This window comes from Leguminivora glycinivorella, chromosome 5, assembly GCF_023078275.1.
Source record: "Leguminivora glycinivorella isolate SPB_JAAS2020 chromosome 5, LegGlyc_1.1, whole genome shotgun sequence".
Classification (NCBI taxonomy): Eukaryota; Metazoa; Arthropoda; class Insecta; order Lepidoptera; family Tortricidae; genus Leguminivora; species Leguminivora glycinivorella.
Genome location: NC_062975.1, coordinates 12,147,453 through 12,167,909, shown reverse-complemented (window position 1 = coordinate 12,167,909; position 20,457 = coordinate 12,147,453). Strand labels below are relative to the sequence as shown.

Sequence of the window (20,457 nt, the reverse complement as noted above, 5' to 3'; positions counted from 1 at the left end):
ATTTTCATCCTGGCCTTCGTCGCTTTATCTTCCTTAATGGTGCGACATAGAGAGAAAACCACGAAATCATATGGAGCTACTAACTATTGTTGCACGCTCTGGTTCAGACCCTCTAGCCAAGCGTTAAGCAAAGTGTTGAGCGTCAAGAAATTTGTTCTAAATCCTTAAAAGATTAAGGCTTAGACAGAAAAATTGTTATCAAATTAAACAATTAAAATAATTGTTTCAATACACAATGTTTTATGACAATGTTACAATTCGTGCTATATCTTCTGTCAAACTTTTTGTGATTGAAATAGTTGCACATTCACACGAGGTTCGTTGGATGCGCTCGACACTACAATCTTCCGTGTATTTCGCCCCTAACACCGCGATAAGAGTCCAGTGTAATAGAGTGTAATGCCGTCCGTCATGTCTGCAATTAATTCAAGCCGAGTCATTGCACGCGCAGTCACTGGCCTGGTTAGTGCAACGCGCAAAGTCGCAACCCTTCTATTGGGTGCCATTGTGTGGTCAAATTTTGAACATTATGAGTAACGAGCCAGATCTAGACATCTATCACACACAAGAGAGGTAGAAGAAACTCAGACGAAATAACATAGACCCAGTTACAGAAAAAGTAATGCAATCAAAAGGTCAAAAAGCTGGCTCATGATGGAAAAAGCTGGAAAAAACTACACCCACAAAAGATTAACTCTTAACATAACGATGGATAATGAACACTGAGCACCTAGAAACGTAGGATTTTTTTAATATTTTTTAAACATATGGTTCAAAAGTTAGAGGGGGGGGGCGCACTTTTTTTCCTTTAGGAGCGATTATTTCCGAAAATATTAATATTATCAAAAAATGATCTTAGTAAACCCTTATTAATTTTTAAATACCTATCCAACAATATATCACATGTTGGGGTTGGAATGAAAAAAAATATCAGCCTCCACTTTACATGTAGGGGGGGTACCCTAATAAAACATTTTTGTCCATTTTTTATTTTTGCACTTTGTTGGCGTGATTGTTATACATATTGGTACCAAATTTCAGCTTTCTAGTGCTAACGGTTACTGAGATTATCCGCGGACGGACGGACGGACGGACGGACGGACGGACGGACAGACGGACAGACAGACATGGCGAAACTATAAGGGTTCCTAGTTGAATACGGAACCCTAAAAATGACAAGAGGAGTCGTGAGTCTGCATTAAAGTAACAGTAGCACTCAGTAGTAAGGGATCGACTTAAAAGAAGAAGATTTCCAGAGGAAACCGTATCAACTACTTACATATTTAGTTGATGGATAGCCCTTATAATCCCAGGTGTACTGTCACCGTTACTATTTTCCATTTTTATTGATAGCATTACTAAGCGTTTGAAATCCTCGTATCACCTTTATGCGGACGATTTACAAATATATTCAGCGTCCAACCTTGACGACGTCAGTTCTCTAGTAGGCCAAATTAACTCTGACTTGGAAGCAATAAGTGAATGGGCATCATCGTTTGGGCTGAAACTTAACACCGCAAAGTCGCAAGCAATAATCATTGGTAGTCCTTACTCCATCTCCAAACTGCCTCACCAGGTTCTACTAGATATATTGTTCGAGGGAACTCCGATTCCGTTCTCTTCCACTGTCAAAAACCTCGGTATTGTTATGGACCAAACGCTTTCATGGGACCCTCAAGTCTCCGAAATAAGTCGTAAGATTTTTGCCTCTCTACATTCCCTCAAGCGTCTGCAGAACTTCCTCCCGCATCAGACTAAGGTTATGTTGGCTCAGTCTCTTTTACTTCCTCTTCTCGATTATGCCGATATTTCTTTTCTCGATCTAAGACAGGAACTGCTTGACAAACTTGAACGCCTCCAGAACGTGTGCATAAGATTTATATTCGGGCTAAAGAAATTCGACCATGTTTCCCTCTTTCGCAGTCAACTCAAGTGGCTTCCCATCTGCCGTCGCAGGCATCTGCATGTTCTTTCTCTCCTATTTAATGTTCTGTTTAATCCTTCGTCTCCTCTTTATCTTTCACAAAAATTTAAATTTATGGCGGACGGTAGTGGCCATCGTCTATGTTCTAGTTCTAATCTTGCACTGGCAACACCTCATCATAAATCCCGTGCGTATAGTAAATCTTTTGCAGTGCGAGCGGTTCAACTTTGGAATAAGTTGCTTCCGTCCTTAAGGAAATCGCAGTCCGTTGCCTCGCTCAAGGGGCAGTTAAAAAAGCTGTGGCTATCGGAACATGGATGACTTGTTTGTAACTAGTTATAGATACTATATATAAATATATATTTATTTACTATATATATTGTTATATATTCTTTATATTTGATGTACCTTTTATTCCAATTTTATTTTATTATTTTTGTTTTAGTCTCTTTTATATTTTTATGGGCTTTCCTATAAACTGTTGTACTAAGTGCTATATTTGTCTACCATTCTTCATCACATTTCACCTACTCAAAGGTTAGCTGGAAGAAATCCCTTAAAGGGATAAGTTCGCCTTTGTACTGTCTATCCTGTGTCATATTTGTGTTTTGTGTTTTGTACAATAAAGAGTTTATACATACATATACATACATAATCAAAATTGATATCAGCCGGCGTATTGCGCTTCTAATTTTATCACTTATCCACGTGGATAAAGCATCCGTCACGCTTTGGCAGGTATGTCAGTGTGAGAGTGACAGATGTCTTATCCACGTGGATAAGTGATAAAATTGGAGGCATGATACGTTGGCTGGTTCAAGATAAGCAGTAAGGACAGTTAGGTAATATTTTCCGATCGGAGGATAATGTACACTTAGAACTTATTTAATAACATCGCTCATCAACGCTGTTTTTATAAAACGCCGAGAAATATGCATAAGTGACTGTGTGACACACACTATCAATTACAGCAATATTCAAAAGTAAAATAGTCTTTGTAGGTTACGGTGTAGGTCATGATTTGGCTTGAGTTTACCCCTTAAACACTTTTCTATAGCTTACAACTGCCGGGGTATTATGGTTTCAATTATATCACTAATCCCCGTGGATAAGATATCTGTCACTCTTACACTGACATAGTTGCCAAAGCGTGATGGATGCTTTATCCAGATAGATAAGTGATAAAATTGGAAGCATAATACGCCGGCAGGCTACATATCTATACGATAATGACCGACAAATTGATGAACTTTCGAATATCACTGTGCTCCTTAAGTGTGAAATCCGCAGACTAAGCATAAGTTTACTTAAGGCGTTCATTCGTGCTAAGTTTTTGGGTCAAGCTAACTAAGTGGGCGGGGTCATTGGAAACCGACATGCAATTATTTGACATCTAAATCTGGGTATTGCAGCGGCCGTTGCGCTTTACAAATATAATTATAGTTATAGAAGCGATACCAGCCAAGCAGCACGGATATACAGGAGGTTTTGATAGGGCTCCGTTCTCCTAGCGAGTAAAATCTGTTAAGCCGGAATGTAAGGTTGAGAGGATACTATAAAAATGTTTTCCTCTTACTAGCTCGGAAACACGTGTTTTGTCCTTTAATACCAGCGGGTAAAAACGCATTTTATCCACTAGTGGGTAAAGTAATTTGACCTTGAATAAAGTCAAATTAACTGCTTTAAAATTGATAAAAATAGGTGAATCTAGTAATAAAGATGATTTACCACCTGTGGAACTACTGGAAGTAGTGATAAACGCATTTATTGCGTTGCAGTTTCCTCGCTATAGTGAGGGGAAAAGTTTTGTGTTACACTCGGGTGCAAATTTATTTTACTTCTCGTGTGTTAAAAAACTCGCAAGTTCAGGATTCTATTCTCGAACCACTCGCTTCGCTCGTGGTTCAACTATAGGATCCTTTCACTTGCTCGTTTTTCAATTCCACACTCGGCGTTAAAATACAACTTTGCCCCCTTGTATAACAAATAACTATATCAAGCCACAAAACTTAGTACTTCATAGGAGTAAATATATGGAACTCTCTACCAGAAACGGACAATAAAGCACCATTTAGTAGTATATTTGTGAGAGTGCACGGGAAAACGTCCCACTAAGTCAATTGCTATAAAGCCGCTTTGTCAGTTTATTCATATAAAGATACATAAATCTCGCCTTAATGGTAACCGACTAAGTGGGACGTATGACGTATTACGAAACACAGTCACATTGTTTTTATATTCTGGATATCTGGAATTTTAAACAAGTGATATGATACGCTGCGTCTTCAAGAGCTGCTGTGAATGATAAGAAAGAATGAATACAACATTTTCCAATTTACCTATAGGTAAGTTATAATGCCAACTACCTACCTAAGGTCGAATTAAAACTTATAAATTCACTGTCAGTCAGTTTGTAAAGTGGTGGTGAGTTTGAGCCTGGTCTGTGTCAGAATAGTTTGTTTATCTCTATTATTTTCAAACGTTTGTATACCTATTTTATTATGTATGCCATTTTACGACTTGCATTTAGGAAAATTCCGCAATTATATATCCTCAATAAATTTAAATGACACGTAAATGTATTTTCATGTCCAATAATTTTCCGTCTCGTGCAGTAAGTATGGCTACCCCGCTCCCCGCTGAAAGTGCCTCCCACCCCCGCTCGGTTACCTCACAGTTACCGCCTGTCAAAACCGCGAACAGTTTACCTGTCATATCTAACTCATACAAGCATGGTACGTGTTCACCTACACGAGCTTAGAATGTGTGCTAGGAACGCGCCTCTTTCATATATTTGATCGCCAGTGTCCGAGATGTGCTAGTAGTCACATGATGTAGTGAAACTACCTACAATTAAAAACTAGTCAAACTACGTACCTACTATTTGTATTAAACTTCTTTACAACACGTAATCAATGACCTGTTCACTTTTTAGGGTTCCGTAGCCAAAATGGCAAAAACGGAACCCTTATAGTTTCGTCATGTCCGTCTGTCCGTCTGTCCGTCTGTCCGTCTGTCACAGCCGATTTACTCGGAAACTATAAGTACTACAGTGATGAAATTTGATGGGAATATGTGTTGTATGAACCGCTACAAAATTATGACACTAAATAGTAAAAAAAAAAAAAATTGGGGTGGGGCCCCCATACATGTAACTGAGGGATGATCGCGTCTTTTTTTCGATGTACATACCCGTGTGGGGTATCAATGGAAAGGTCTTTTAAAATGATATAAAGTTTTCTAAAAAACATTTTTCTTAAAGTGAACGGTTTTTGAGATATCAGCTCTCAAAGTCGTAAAAAGTATGTCCCCCCCCTCTATTTTTATAACTACGGGGTATAAAATTCAAAAAAAATAGAGGTGATGCATGCTAATTAACTCTTTCAACGATTTTTGGTTTGATCAAAGTATCTCTTATAGTTTTTGAGATAGGTTGATTTAACTGTAATTTTGGTTAAGTTATTGGTTTATTATATTTGCTGCTACGGAACCCTTTGTGCGCGAGCCCGACTCGCACTTGGCCGGTTTTTGACCCACGGATAGCCTTGAATTTTGTTTTGCAAAGAAATTACCGTTACAAATATTTTACACATTGATTAACAAATACATGTTAGTTAGGGCCTTATTTGCGAGACATGTGCTATAATTGAAATATTTACGGTAAAACAAACCAGCTGTTGCAAACTTGCTAATCAGTGTTGGTTTAATACAAACACTGTGAGGTATTTGGCATACGATCTTGCGATATCGCGTCTTACCGTTATCATTATAACATTCACTACCAGCAATGCACATACATGCTCGACGTCATTCAGGATTGTTTCTTAAAGCTTGTCACCATTGAATTACTATGTACTCTTGTCACTCTTGACCAAATCTGAGCGACCTAAGCAAACAAATCATTATGTAGGAGATTTATTGCTCTTTTAATGGTCTTCCTAAACAAAAATGTTATTGGTCTTATCCACTTCGATAGCTGTTATACAGCAATAAAGAAAGGAGGCTGTAATACATAGTAATGCGATACTCTCACAGTTGACAGTACTAAATTCATCAGATTTATTCATAGAGCTTTTCGATTGAGACTGAGCGTATATTGATAACAATGACTAGTAACTTCTACAAATAGCCAAATCGTGCCAGCTGATAACAATTCAAATCACGAATAACAATCGAGGCGGCATTGATTTGTAAAAAATCCACTGAGCCTATGTCTCACGTTTGAAAGGTCAAGCCTTTATCAGATAAAATTGGCAAGTGCAAGGAGGTCTTTATAATAGGCGATAATTGGTGACTACTGGAACAACGTGACGGGCGGGGGCTCTCGATGTAATATCAATTTGCTCGGTGGCCTTGGCACAGTGGCATGGAGTTTCTCTCGAAATTGGGAGCACGGCTAGGTTCCGTCACTGAGAGTAATTCTAGCTACAACATCCTAGTGTTTGGTGCTAATTGGATTTGGTACCTCTCCCTGTTGTGTACCTACAGATTTCAACCAGAATAGCATGGTGTATCTTTTAGGAGTTTCAAATATTTGCAACTTTTTCCTGTGTCAAAGGTTTCGTTTTTTCATATTAAGCGTTACCAGACGGTAACAATGACATATTGTAATAAATACAGGTAGAACTTACTTTCTTATGGTACATTTATGTTTTTTCTGATTGACTTAAAATTAGAAACTTAAGTGAACAGTCAGGTAATGCAACTATCTAAACATGTTTTAAAGGGGCCCAGAGCTCACCATTTCGGTGGTCGACTGTCAGTTATCCGCCACTGTTAATACTTTAACGATTAAATTTCGTATCTTCTGGCAAAGTAATGCGAGGGCCCTTTAATTAAATATGTAATACAATAAACTTACAAATTGTACAAGTTAGGTTCTGCTAATTTGTTGGCGGGAAAGACGTCGACATGCCCGATGTAACATGTCGTGAGGCTCATTAAGCCGCCTGTGGCAAGATTTTCGCAACGTTTGTTTAGGCGAAAAAGAATTGTGATTTTGTTTACATTGTTGCGGCCACGTTGCGGCGCTACTCGCACTGGTTTGTCAATAGTAAACATAGCATTTCCTTTGTAATTATAATTACCGCCTATGAACGCATTCTTAAAAATTACTAAACTTTTTAAATTGAATTTGCGTGTTTTAGTTTCACCTCTTATACGTCCAACAATTTATTTTTTAATTTTATAATTAGATTTTTTTTTATTTTTGGAATTTTTGTCTGTGGTGCAGTTAAAAGAAAGGAAGTGTTACATTTCGTATGCACTGTAGGACTGACCCAATCCCTAATAGTATGGACTGGTAAAACTGCGAGGCTAGAGTGCGCATAGCTAACTACATTTATGGTAGCCGTGCGCTACCTTCAAGTTTCAGCAAGATTAACGGAAATTCTATTCATCTCATAGTTATAGAGATTAAATGGGAAAGGAAATAGTATATTTCTGATGCATTGTTACCTGACTTCTATACCTCCAGTAGACCCTACCTAAACCAAAGAGGAGTTGCATAAGACAGTCCACTTGGTCACTGAGCGCTACCCTAAATTGTCAGCATGGTTGTAAGAATATCTTCTCTAGTGTATTTAATAGTAGAACTAACCTCAATCCCTCTAGTATGCGCTGGTAAGGCTGCGTGGCTAGAGCGCGCATAAGACCGCCCTCATGGTTGCCGGGCGCTGCCTCATAGCACCGAGCGCGGCTCCCGTAGAGCTTATCCGCCCATGTCCTGAAAATAAACATAATCTTTATTATTACTAACTACGACTTTGTATGGCTATACTAAAGTATACTAATTCTAGATAACTGTAATAAAGAAAGTTTTAGTGGGGATTTTAATCTATTTGAATCATCATAATAAAAATAAGTTTCTTCCTCGAAGTAACTAAGACAGACACCATTGAAAGTTTGTAAACTTCTTTTTTTTATCGAAATTTAAATATGATTTCCACATCTGATATTCAAGCGAGATATTTTGATGATATATGAAAAAAAAACCAACACCAACATCAATCTAGTTTATTTACAATAAACAGATTATAACACTTAGTTTTCACGTTTTGTACACATATTTAAAGTCACTTAGATCGAACGCAATTAAAAACCTAACACAAACAGTCAGATAAACAAAAATGTCTTAAAAGTGACGTTTATGGCTGAAAAACACTCATTGGTTTTATTTGAGTTTAGTCGATACAACGCATATAATGATAAAAATGTTCTGTTCAAACATTTTACTATAAGCTATTAACATTTGCAAATTTTATTGCCTTGGTGACATAATTGTGCTAATAATGACAAAGATGACGCGAAAGATCACGCATAAAATGAGCGTAGAAAAGTTCGATTTCGCACTTATGTAAACGATTGGTTGCGGATACTTGTCAAACAACTCAACCGGTTCAATCTAAATTAGACTTAATGTCAATCTAATTTAAATTCGAGCCGGGTGACTTATGGATTGCAATTAATCACGTTTTTTTTAAATTCATGTTCTAGTTAATTACCTTTTTTCTAAGTTCATCAATACGTTCGACCATTCATATATCGCTCCACAATATGATTTCATTATAAATATTTATAAAACAACTAACTATTTTTTTACACGTACTTGAAATACATGAAATTAACAAATTACGTTTTTAGCTTCTGCATTTATTTTTAATATAATACTATCATATTAAATAATTATTTAAATCGATTAGCACTTTACAGAAGTTGTAAGCTCCATCAAAGAATAACAGTAGGTCAAATTATGCGCTTAAAACCCACATTCAAAGTAAGCCAGTGTATTGACAGCAAAATGAATCTATTCTTAATAGAGGTCAGACGGGCACCGGCTAATCTCTGTCAATATCAGAATAAGGAGATTGGCATTATGAGATTACTTTTGCAAAACAGCTTATTCAAACATCACATTATATTGACAGTTAACATTACAGAATAATGAGCGGACAGTCTTAGATCATTTAATTCCAAAAATCATTGTAATATCATCAATAAATAGGCAATCCTTCTTGAAATGTTGGGTTTGCGTAATAGGTCATATGCATTACAGTCGGCTGTGCCAATAAATGTCAATCTGGTAAATTAACGAGCTCTATCACCGCCTATCGTGAGCATCTTCTGATTGTATCGTTGTGTCATTTGTTTCGAAGTATGGAATATGTTTCGTGTAGAGGTTCATTGTTTAAACGTTTAAAACAATCATGTTATAATAATATACAGGGTGGAAAAATCGAATTCCACATGGATGGCAACTACCTTAAATATTGAAAATAGCACATTTTGTGTAAGGGAAACTTTCCTTTGTTTTTAAAAACAATAAATTCTGCATTTAAGGATTTATGAAAAAGCGCTTGCCTCAGTCGGGACTCGAACCGGTCAAATGTGACAAAAAATAACGTGCCGTATTTTATGATGCAGATTGAAAGGGTTATTGGTAAGGTTAATTTTTCTCTAAATAACAAATACAATGAGAATAACGGAAGGCCATGAAAACTAACAATTACCTTTTTGATCTCACCCGTCACGTGAAATGCACCGCAATTAAGAAGAAATTTTCATGGCCTTACGTTATTCTGATTGTATTTTATTTATTATTTAGAGAAAAATTAAGCTTACCAGTAACCCTTTCAATCTGCATCATAAAATACGGCACGTTATTTTTTGTCACATTTGACCGGTTCGAGTCCCGACTGAGGCAAGCGATTTTTCATAAATCCTTAAATTCAGAATTTATTGTTTTTAAAAACAAAGGAAAGTCTCCCTTACACAAAATGTGCTATTTACAATATTTAAGGTAGTTGCCATCCATGTGGCATTCGATTTTTCCACCCTGTATACTATTCCTCAAAATGCTAAAGCATTATTCATTCGAACGGAGGACAATTTGTAGCGTTCCTAGGAAAGGGACCTTAATATGGACACGCTCGGCCGCCATACAAATAGATCAACTTGTTTCTTTTATCTAAATCTAATTCTGTGTTCATCTGCAATAAGGACAAATGAATGTTTCTGCATGTTCCTGGTATATCAGATAAGGCATAAGGTTCCTTCTGTAATGGTTTACCTAATGGCAAGGCACAGATTTCCCCTCAAGCTTTTCCTAGGCGTTGGCGAAGTAAGTGACTGTGAGGCGCTGCAGCATGATATAGATGCGGTGGCTAAATGGAGTAAAGAGAATAAATTACAATTTAATGTCTCTAAATGTAAATCTATCACTTTTAACAGAATTCGGAAGCCGCTAAACACACTGTATACTCTGCATGGTATCCCGTTGGAGCGCGTCACAGAGATTAGAGACCTTGGTTTAATGCTTGACAGGGAACTTAACTTCCGGCAACATATCACCACCATATGTTTGAAATCGAGCAAAATACTCGGGTTTATCATGAGGATGGCATACAAGTTTCCTAATCCTAACGTCGCTATACGGCTCTACAATGCATACGTGCGCAGTCGACTGGAATTTGGAGCAATGGTCTGGGATCCCAGCGAAGCAAAGTATAACCTAAATATTGAGAAAATACAGCGTAAATTTGCACGGTTCATATACAAAAAGAAATATGGTTACTATCCCTACATGTATCCATATATGAATGGCTAATGGCTATACTGAAGAATCTTCGTTTTATTGGGATTATCCTAATTCATTATATCTACATTCTACAAGCATTTATTAGGTGCTAGAATTTACTATTGGCTTGAGCATAGTTGCTAAACTTGGTAAATTATACTCTCGATAGGTTTCTCGAAAATGTCATAATTTCCCAGAGTTAATTAAGGCGTGCAAAGGATACGACTCGTCAAATGTGACCGGACCGGTTGCGGTCGGCGATGATGTAAATACCTCACTATTTGCCCTAGCACTGATCTTGTAGCCAAGAATGTAATTGATGCCCCTTGTCGCATCGAGATATATGTATATATCTCTCTCTCTCTCTCTCTCTCTAACACTGCCTTAATACGACTACTAACACGACATTTCACTTATACAATAAAATTAGAAAAAGGCGTGTGATCTATGTTGCGGCGAAATACTGTCGGGATAATCATGTGCTAGTCCTGCCGGGTTAGCCGAAATACATACAATCGTTGATGCTAGATGCCGATAGATAGGCTCTGTTATATGTCAAGCTAATACGGAAGAGCGCTATTTCTACGATATTATAGCAAGCGTTTGAGCATTTGGCTTACGTACACTGTAGTTCCGTATCTGTGCGATATAGACGACTTTCGTTCGCTACGGGGAGTCAACGATGGTCTTCTTGGCTAGAAGCCTTGGTCAATGGAATTATGAGACCCATTTAAGATAATCTGTTATTTAGCATTGAAATTTATATCGAGTTACTTGGTCGATCTTTTTAGAGTAATAAGACTAATCCTTTTAAATATACGACTACAGATATCGATGTTAATGGAAAACGAGGTTAAGTTATACTAAGTAATCTCAAGCCTGATTTATTGAAGACATGTAAAGGAATTTATAAATATAAATTACATATTGAAAGAAGCTGAGCCAATAAATGATCACAACATTCTTAATTCATTTTTTTTATAACACAGCCGTCCAAATAAAAGTGGCTGAGACATTGATACACACTCACTGACAGACAAAAAAATAGTTTTTGATTGCAGTCATGATATTAGGGTAGGTATTGCAGATCTAAATCTGCAACGTACGGTAGTCATTCACTCTAATCTTCATGACAGCGAAAGCTTGGACGTCTCTTATCTTTTGTTTATCTTGACAGACGCTTTAATATCCTCTTGATCTAATTACCTGACCCGTTAGCCGAAAGTTTTCTGGGTGACCAGGCTATTGTACGCAAAAACCACGTTCAAGGCACATGCGGGGTCGCGCGCCGCACGCGCAGCCTCGCCTGCCAAAATAATAACCAATCACAATCATTGAGTTATATATTACTTCGTAAGGACGTGGCATGCGGACGTCAAAAATGGGGTCATAATACCGACGTGCGTGACCTGTGACTCTGCGAGCCAAGCGTGCAGTCTATGCCGCCAATCGTGCGCGTGATGCTAACTCAAAAGCTAATCGCGTGGTATCATACACACACAGATATTTATCCCTTTTTTGAAATCTTTGACCACAATGCAATAATTGTTCGCCAACTGGGCTCATAAGAAATAATCTCACTGTACTCGTAGCTAATATGTCAATAGACAATCGTGTCCCGTCGTTACGTGCCCGCGTGCCTATTGTTGAATTTTATTGAATAATAAATATGTCGATAAAAGCATTTGACTTGAAGTTCTGATAACAGTATCATTGTTGCTTTGATCTTTTTTACATTTGTGTATTGCAAAAGTTATCTAGCCTATGTAGATACTTTAGATTGCAAAGTTAATTTTAGCACAACGAGATAAACATAGCAAAAAAAGACATGACACGCAATAACGTGTCGGGTTTAATTAAAATATGTTTTGTTGCCAAGCATTGTCTACTTACTACATACATATACAACACCAAAAACACCGCCTCTTTTTTCATATTTCTGTATTGCAAAACTTATCTAACTTATGTAGATTAAATTGCAAAGTTAATTTTAGCACATCAAGATAAACCCTTCGTAGATAAAAGTAAGCAAGCAAAGACACGCAATAACATGTCAGGTTAAATGAGATATTGGCAACATCGGGAATACAATTAAGTAATCATGAAATTCGACGTAATTGCTTTAGACAACAAGTAGCTATTCTATTGTTTGTACATTTCTATCGTTACTAGTGAAATGGAGGTGATTTGCGCAGAGTTACATATAAATTGTGAGTTTTTTTTATATAAATTGATAAAATAAAATATTGTACAAATGAAAAGCAATCATTTTACTTGTCTTGGTTGTAAGTATATGCCGTTTATTTGAAAATATGCAAAAAATATGTAATCTTAATTAACAAAAAAGAAAACCTTTGGTTAAAAAAGTATCTCTTAGAAATGGATTTTTGCTTATTTTTAATTCAACCTTGATGATGATGACGAGATGATGATGATATCACCCTGTTATCCCTAAATTGCCACGCTCTATTGGGATCGATCATTACTGACAGGACTATTGTACATTTTACGCCGGGCCGTGCTCTGATTCCCCCATTAACCTTGAAAGCCGAGAAGACAAGTCCAGTAAGTATAATTGATTTGGGATGTTGACTCCCGATAGTCGTTTCAGCGAAGTCGAACTCACATCGTAGATTTGTGGAGCACTGCAAAAGGCGATGATATTTACACGGATATATGCAGTAACCTTTGATTATAATAATTAAATAAATAATTGTAAAATAATAAGGATAATAAATGTGAGGAATAAATAATAATAATTGTAACTACTGTATGTCGAGTTGTAACTTTATGATAACATATATTGATAACAGTAGGTACCACCTGAGCGCTACCTTTAGAGTTTAGACGAATCACTACCTAAGTACCTACTTATATTCGTTGAAATGTTTTGCGATTAACGTATAGATGTTACCAATATCGAGGTCAAGGTATAACATATAATAAAATAAATAACAATCAAGTCAATTGTTTAATTTTATAATTAAGCACCTACCGTACTAATTAAATAAATTGATGAAAATACTGGGACTCAACGAAAAGGACCATTGGCAATGACACTTAAACTTTTTTTTTGGAATAGTGGACCATAGTTGTAGTATTGAACTAAAGTTAGGGGGTTTTAGTCTTGTATTCAGTTTTTCCTTTTCTAAGAAATATACTTCGTAAAAACCCCTTGATCAAAAAATTTTGTACATTATGTATTTACGTTCAACGATGAAAAGTGTACCTATTGTACTGTACATCGGATTAAGACGATACAAGAGGGGTCAACTTTCCACACAAACGCTCTCGACTATTTCATCCCTGGCTTTTGAAGATAGAGCACTGATTTTTTCAACACAGATTATTATTATTTTTATCTGTGTCGGACTGTTTTGATTTTTTTGATATTTTTATTTTTAAAGACGCAAATCAAAAATTTCCAAAAACGCCCTAATGATTATGGCGCAAACAATTACCAAAAAAAACTAAACGGTCCGACACAGATAATTTCATTGTTATTCAGATTCTCTAATTTCGTTACGATTCATTAAGTTTTGAAGGAGGAAACAGTCGAGAGCGGAACCTCGATTTTAAAGATTTTTTTAACTGAGTTCTTGTGAATGGACAATTTTTTTTCGATAAATCTAGTCAATAACACTAGCTTTCCATTTCAGCATTTTCGCTCCTGTAGCGTTTTAATGCCCCGGCATCTGAATCTAAAGTCAATTAAGACCAAATACCTCAAAGATAATGAAATAACGTTATTTCCTAATTCCATTTCACCATAGCGGTTATGACTGACGTCACTTGACATTGGCATTGCATTGCTTTCGGTGGTTGCGGTTAATTAAGGTAATAAGCGAAACCGAATAAATAGTTAATGGGTTTTTAAGTAGAATATGTAAAAACCTATGATTGTTACGTTCCCTTGTTAACTCGAGGTCGACAACCGTTAGTTTTGTGTATTACTAAGACATATGCATGAAAATCTATTTTCAGAATATCAGTAAAAAACATGAGTTTTAGAGAGTAAAAAATTAACTTTTGAACCTGGATAGGAATAGTATCGATAAGCATAAAGAAATAGTTTTTATAAACGACATTTTCCCGCATCCTGTATGTTTCATCGAAAATCTGTAAACATAGTGTTCATTAAATTGTGATCGGGCGGAAGGTCATCTAAGAACGATTTTGAGCAGTAGCATGGGATCTGTTAGCTGCCCTAGCTGCCTGCCCTGGGTTAGTTAGTTATTTAGTTACCCATTATCAAAATACAACTAATATATATGTATATAAAAATAATAATCAATTGTGTTCAAGATTTTATTGGATTTCTTATGTACTTCCTTATTTTATGACAATAGATCAAACAATATATATTTTTAATAATTTATCAACAACCAATCCTGAAAAGGTTAGGGATTCCCTAACCTTTAAACATACACGTCAATTGAATTATAAAGTGACATGGCATTTCAAAAAATACCTTTGATATCCTTATATGAAGTGCAGAACAAAAGAAATCAATTATCCAATCCGCGTCGAACACTAACACGATTTTTATGATTATTCCATTAGTGGAGCGAATTGCGGATCATGAAATTATGATATTTAAGCATTTGGTAGCTATTGTCTTATTATTAGTTACCTTGAAGGAACCAGATTAAATGTATGGTACTCTGTGTTCCGCATTTCAAAAGTAAATATTGATGCGTAGTACTCTCTACCTGGTTACAATTTGTATTCTAATTAGGCACTAAGGCACAGCGGCGCAAATCTCGACTGGGGGGCAATTGTAACTAATCCATTTTTTCCATTATTGCACTATGATGTTGAGTTCTACATGTATCCACTGAACACGCCTACCATATGTATTGATGGACACTCTATTTAATAATGCAAACATTGTAAAACATGGAAAAAATTGACCAGTTACATTTGCCCCCCAGTCGAGATTTGCCCCGCTGCACCTTATAACAGACAGCATGAACATGTACAAATGGAAATATTAAAAAATATTTAACAACTTATTAAACTTACTGTAACCTATACAAGTAGGTACATACCTACGTGTAATAAATATGAAATAGGGCAAAAAAGTAAACAATAGTTAACATATTTTTTTTTTACTCCCGAACATCATTTCATCATCATCATCATCGATTTGTCATTTACAGGGTCGTGCATAGATCGTTAAAACCCTACATAAAAGATGCCCGCCCCCGCCCGGCGTCCCGCGCACCCACGAATACGATATAGCTCTTAAAGTATTGTTAGGTAACCTTTAAGGGATATAGCGTGGGTGCGCGGGGTTGCGGCGGCATGGGGGAGTGCGAGCGACAGGGTGAGTGCAGGATCATTACAGAGGACAAGTCAAAATACAGGGAACAGTGCGAATTTCACGAAAGTTATTCTAGAAAACTATTAAAAAGTAAGTGCATGGTCGTAGAAAAAGTATTGTATGCAACGATGTTTAACTGACTCAAAAAATACTCGTGGCGTCTTAATAACTACCCATACCACTCGTCTTTTTTGACCTCCTTTAAACGCCTGTTGCATAAAATACTATATCGTATGGCGTGTAATTAGAACCGTGAGGCCATGAGATAATATAATAAGCAGAATTTAAAAAATATTGGATTCTCATGTATCAGAAATTAAACAATTCACCGTACAGCATCTTACTACCAATTCTTTAATGACGAAATAGTAATGTAACTGAAGTCTACGTGCGAATGTTACGGCTTTCCATATATCCCTTAATGTCGTGTTTACACATCAGATAGTCTTTATCACGTACACGTAAGTGAGATTAGTAACATGATTTGAGAGAGCTAAGCTATGTAATTTGTTTTTCCTTAATGCAGGTAACAAAAACAAGATTATATTTGTTCAGTGCACGACTGGTGCTACTACTGATTTTGTTGTTAAATCATATGGAGTAAAATTAGTTTCGAAGGCTGTCGTTAATGTTTGAAATTACATAAGATTACGTAGGTATGTCGTATATTTGTAACATTCACAGAGTGGTGAGAAGTGGACCACGACACGCATCTGCCAATATTCTGTAAAATCTGTATTCAAGAAAGGTGCCAAGTCCCATCCGTATCTTGAATGGTGCCTTCAATGCAACGTGGCTACAATAATAGTCCTTAACTTCCCGTACTTAACCATTTCGGTCACAAAATCTTCAAATTAGTCACTAAACTTCAAATGTGACATAACGCGTGGTAGTGTCCGTGTCCGCTCGGGAAAAATCTTAAATAATCAATTTTGGTTGCAAACAATGGTCTCTTACAGCATTAAGTGGTGTGGCAAGTCTTCTAACACTTCTAAATGTAAAAAAGATGGAACAACATTCCACAGTTAAGTCAAATTAATTATTTTCATGTGCTACCATTTTATGAAATATAAAAGAAAGCAGATTTGTAATAGTGAATAATTATCTAGAATCTGTAGAGTCTGTAGTGGTATTTAGTTCATTGATTAGTTTAGAATATTTAGTTGGTTATTTAACTTAGTAAACGTAAGTAAAAATGCACAGTTTAGTTATTAGTTACTAGAATGATTTTTATTGAGATGCTATCACAATTATCATCCTCTTTGCGTTATCCCAGCATCGGCATTCGCCACGGCTCATGGGAGCCTGGGGTCCGCTTTGGAAACTACTACCAAGATTTGGCGTAGGCACTAGTTTTATGAAAGCGACTGCCATCTGACCTTCCAACCCGAAGGGTAACTAGGCCTTATTATAATTTAATTATAATATTATAATTTGTTGCAAAACAAATTCACCACAGTACTGGTACCGGTACCATTGTCTATAATAGACATGTCCCATTCCCATCCCTACTGCTAATCATAAAGGCGCGCCATTATTTGAAACGACCAATGGCAGCACCGTGCGCGCCCGCCTCACCCCGCAAGGATTGGTGATTTGCGTCTCGAACAATATCGCTTGCATTTGGCTTCTAGTGGGGTGTTCTGTGTGTCGTGCACACAATGCGCGGTCGTGATACAATAACAACATACGGTAGTAAAATGTGTACAAATTTTTTCTGTTAATGTCACTATCAGAAAGGTTTCTTACTTCACTTGTTAGTCGCTGTATGCACACATGACGGTAACAAGATTAGATTAGATTTTTAAAATTAAATGGCCTCAGTCCCATTGGTGGGACTATTTTGCCAGTGTCAAGGTGGTATAAGCTTATTGTATTCGATTTTGGTACGGTAAGTACGACGTTGTTCGGTAGTTGGCACTTGTAAATTGATAGCTAGATTTTACAAGGGCACGTGGACTATCGGCCGTCGATGACAAAAAAGGGGGCTAAACGCGTTTCGAGATTAATTCTTCATCAGCTTCTCACTATAACATTAGTTTACTGCATAATAAGCCATCGATATTTCACTTTAAACAACGTTAATGAGCAAAAGAAGGAGAAATTATTCACGACACGATACCACTAAGATGGCACCCGAAACCGGAAGTCCCCATGACGGTAACAAAATATGTTCGAATTTGTGGCTGTCAATGTCACTGTCAGGCGGTTTCTAACTACACGTTGTTAAGAGTTTTGAATGATTCACGGTTATTTTCATTAGACTTGACCGGGATACAGACCGTGATTACCTTTTTGATTTCTGTGAGTGTAGTGTGTTTGGACAGACCATCGAGTGTGAATGCGACCAGTGGTAACGCTGAAAGTGAACGCAGCCGAAGCGCGCGAAGGAGGGTAGATCGCGCGCTGTCTTTGCAACTTTAACATCCACCCGCCTTCGTCATTTTTCCGTGATCATGATGCATGCAACTGCGTCGAAATATCTGGAAGAAATCCCTTAATGGGATAAGTTCGCCTTTGTACAAATGATGTGTGTGTTCTTTTTTTCTTTATTGTGTGTGTTCTTATATTTGTACAATAAAGTGTATTACTACTACTACTACTACTACTAATATCGGGAGATCGACAAAAATCAAAAAGGTAATCACGGTCTATATCCCGGTCAATATAAGTACACTTTGTTAGTCGCCGTACGCACTCATTACGGTAACAAAATGTCAATGTCACTGTCAGAAGAAGCCATTTTGTAAATCCAACAACGTATTTACTGCTTTGGGTCACGCGTGTACTCTTGGACCATTTTGCGACCAATTTTCGACTGTTTTTTACGTGGAATATTTTCCAGCCTTAATCCATATTTTAACAAGTTTATTCGTTTACTAAGCATTAATTTTATTACTTCAGTATAGTATATGCACCGGAGCACTAAAAATTTAACAATCAATATAGTTATGTACAGAAACACTGAGTAGTAAATAATATTATTGCTTGTTAAACTCATTAAACTGAGGTAAATTGATGACGCGTTGATAAATTTAGACTTATTTTATGAAATCACTTGAGCAGTTTAATTGCCCATGGTAATTAACCCACATTATAATACAAATGCAAATAATTAATATTTAAAGTTTGCAAATTCTTACTCCATTAAGTTTTAATGCCATATAGTTTTATTTATTTTTCATTCTGACGTCTCTGACAGTTCGCCATTTGAAAAGGATGAAATGAACGAATGATTTTGGGAAAAAAGTCGCCAAACGGTAACATTTGTAGTGCCGGTAAACGGTAGTGCACAGTTCTGTGATCAATTGTGCCTGTAACCAATCGTCTTCATTTGGGTAGCCTCGACTAAACGACGACCATACTGCGACTGCGACTAAAAATTGAGACACGCACATCTGTGTGCACGCAAAATATCCCGATTTGCGTAGGAACGACGACCGAAAATGGTTTTATGGGTTGGCACTATTTTAAATGATTTAAACAATGGGATCTGTCTCCACTTTTTTAAATTTTTGTTTTTTTTTTTAGTTTTTAATACATTCAAAATAATAATTAGTTAATTCTTTCCTATGTATTGCTGAATTCCATAGAGGTGTGCAATAATAAGTATTTGTATTGTTTTTAATTATTCCAATAAATATGTACAATTGTACATATCTTCTCGAACAAAACACATGACAATCTGGAGAATGTCAAAACACGACCTCAGTGCGTTGTCTTCGGTGATAAATAACTTGTTAAATTATTTATTGAACTAGACATACAATACACAATGGCCGTGGGAATTCTGCTGGCATTTAGATGGCCCTCTTCTTACTTAATGAAGAAGCTCTTTTAGAGCGATGCTTCATTGAATCTTGAAGTTATTTTAATTTAAATATGTAGATATATCTAAAATACTTAAACTATTCTAAGGCGTAGCAACCTAGCAACACAAGAAAAAATATGCTTGGTATATTACGCAATCGTATTTTCCAGTGAGGTTTTAAACTTTATTTAGAATCGACCCAATTGGTTTAAATGAAACCTCTTTAACCCCGACGCCAAAACGACGGGCTATTATAAGTTTGACGTGTCTGTCTGTCTGTGTGTCTGTCTGTGGCATCGTAGCTCCCGAACGGATGAACCGATTAGGTTTTTTTTGTTTGAAATCCGAGTTAGTCGGGAGTGTTCTTAGCCATGTTTCATGAAAATTGGTCCACTATTCTGCGGTCGGGGGTTTTCTCAAAATTTTAATTTTGTGGTTAGGTTATTTCCTTTATACATGAAAAATCATTCAACTAAAAATCATATTAATCAATCATCATAATCACATAATCATCAATGTCGCCAGTATCCTTGGTACAATGCCTCAAGGGCCTATTTTAGACATTAACTAGCTTTTAAGTTTAGTTGTAGTTTCTTATATAATTATCTAAATATGTTCAAAATCATACCATTTAATCTAATATTCTCGTAACCTGTAAGTCATAATCACTTAGTGACAAAGCTCATTCAATAAACAATGAATAAAAAAAATACTATCATGAAATATCCAACGAAAAATTAGAATTGGTTAACACGAGTGAGCGGTGGCTCAACATACGTCGGCGGTCAACTTTTCTCTAATGCACACACTGATTTGTAGAT

General features: G+C 36.5%; 1 protein-coding gene across 1 annotated transcript in view; it reads right to left on the bottom strand.

Moving 5' to 3' along the window:
* Positions 1–20,457, bottom strand: part of LOC125226319 (mucin-5AC) — a 94,170-nt gene that overhangs the window by 50,775 nt on the left and 22,938 nt on the right. Inside the window, exon 2 of the mRNA XM_048130265.1 lies at positions 7,524–7,649. The gene's annotated coding sequence lies outside the window, so the exon portion shown is untranslated. The remainder of the gene's footprint in view (positions 1–7,523; positions 7,650–20,457) is intronic.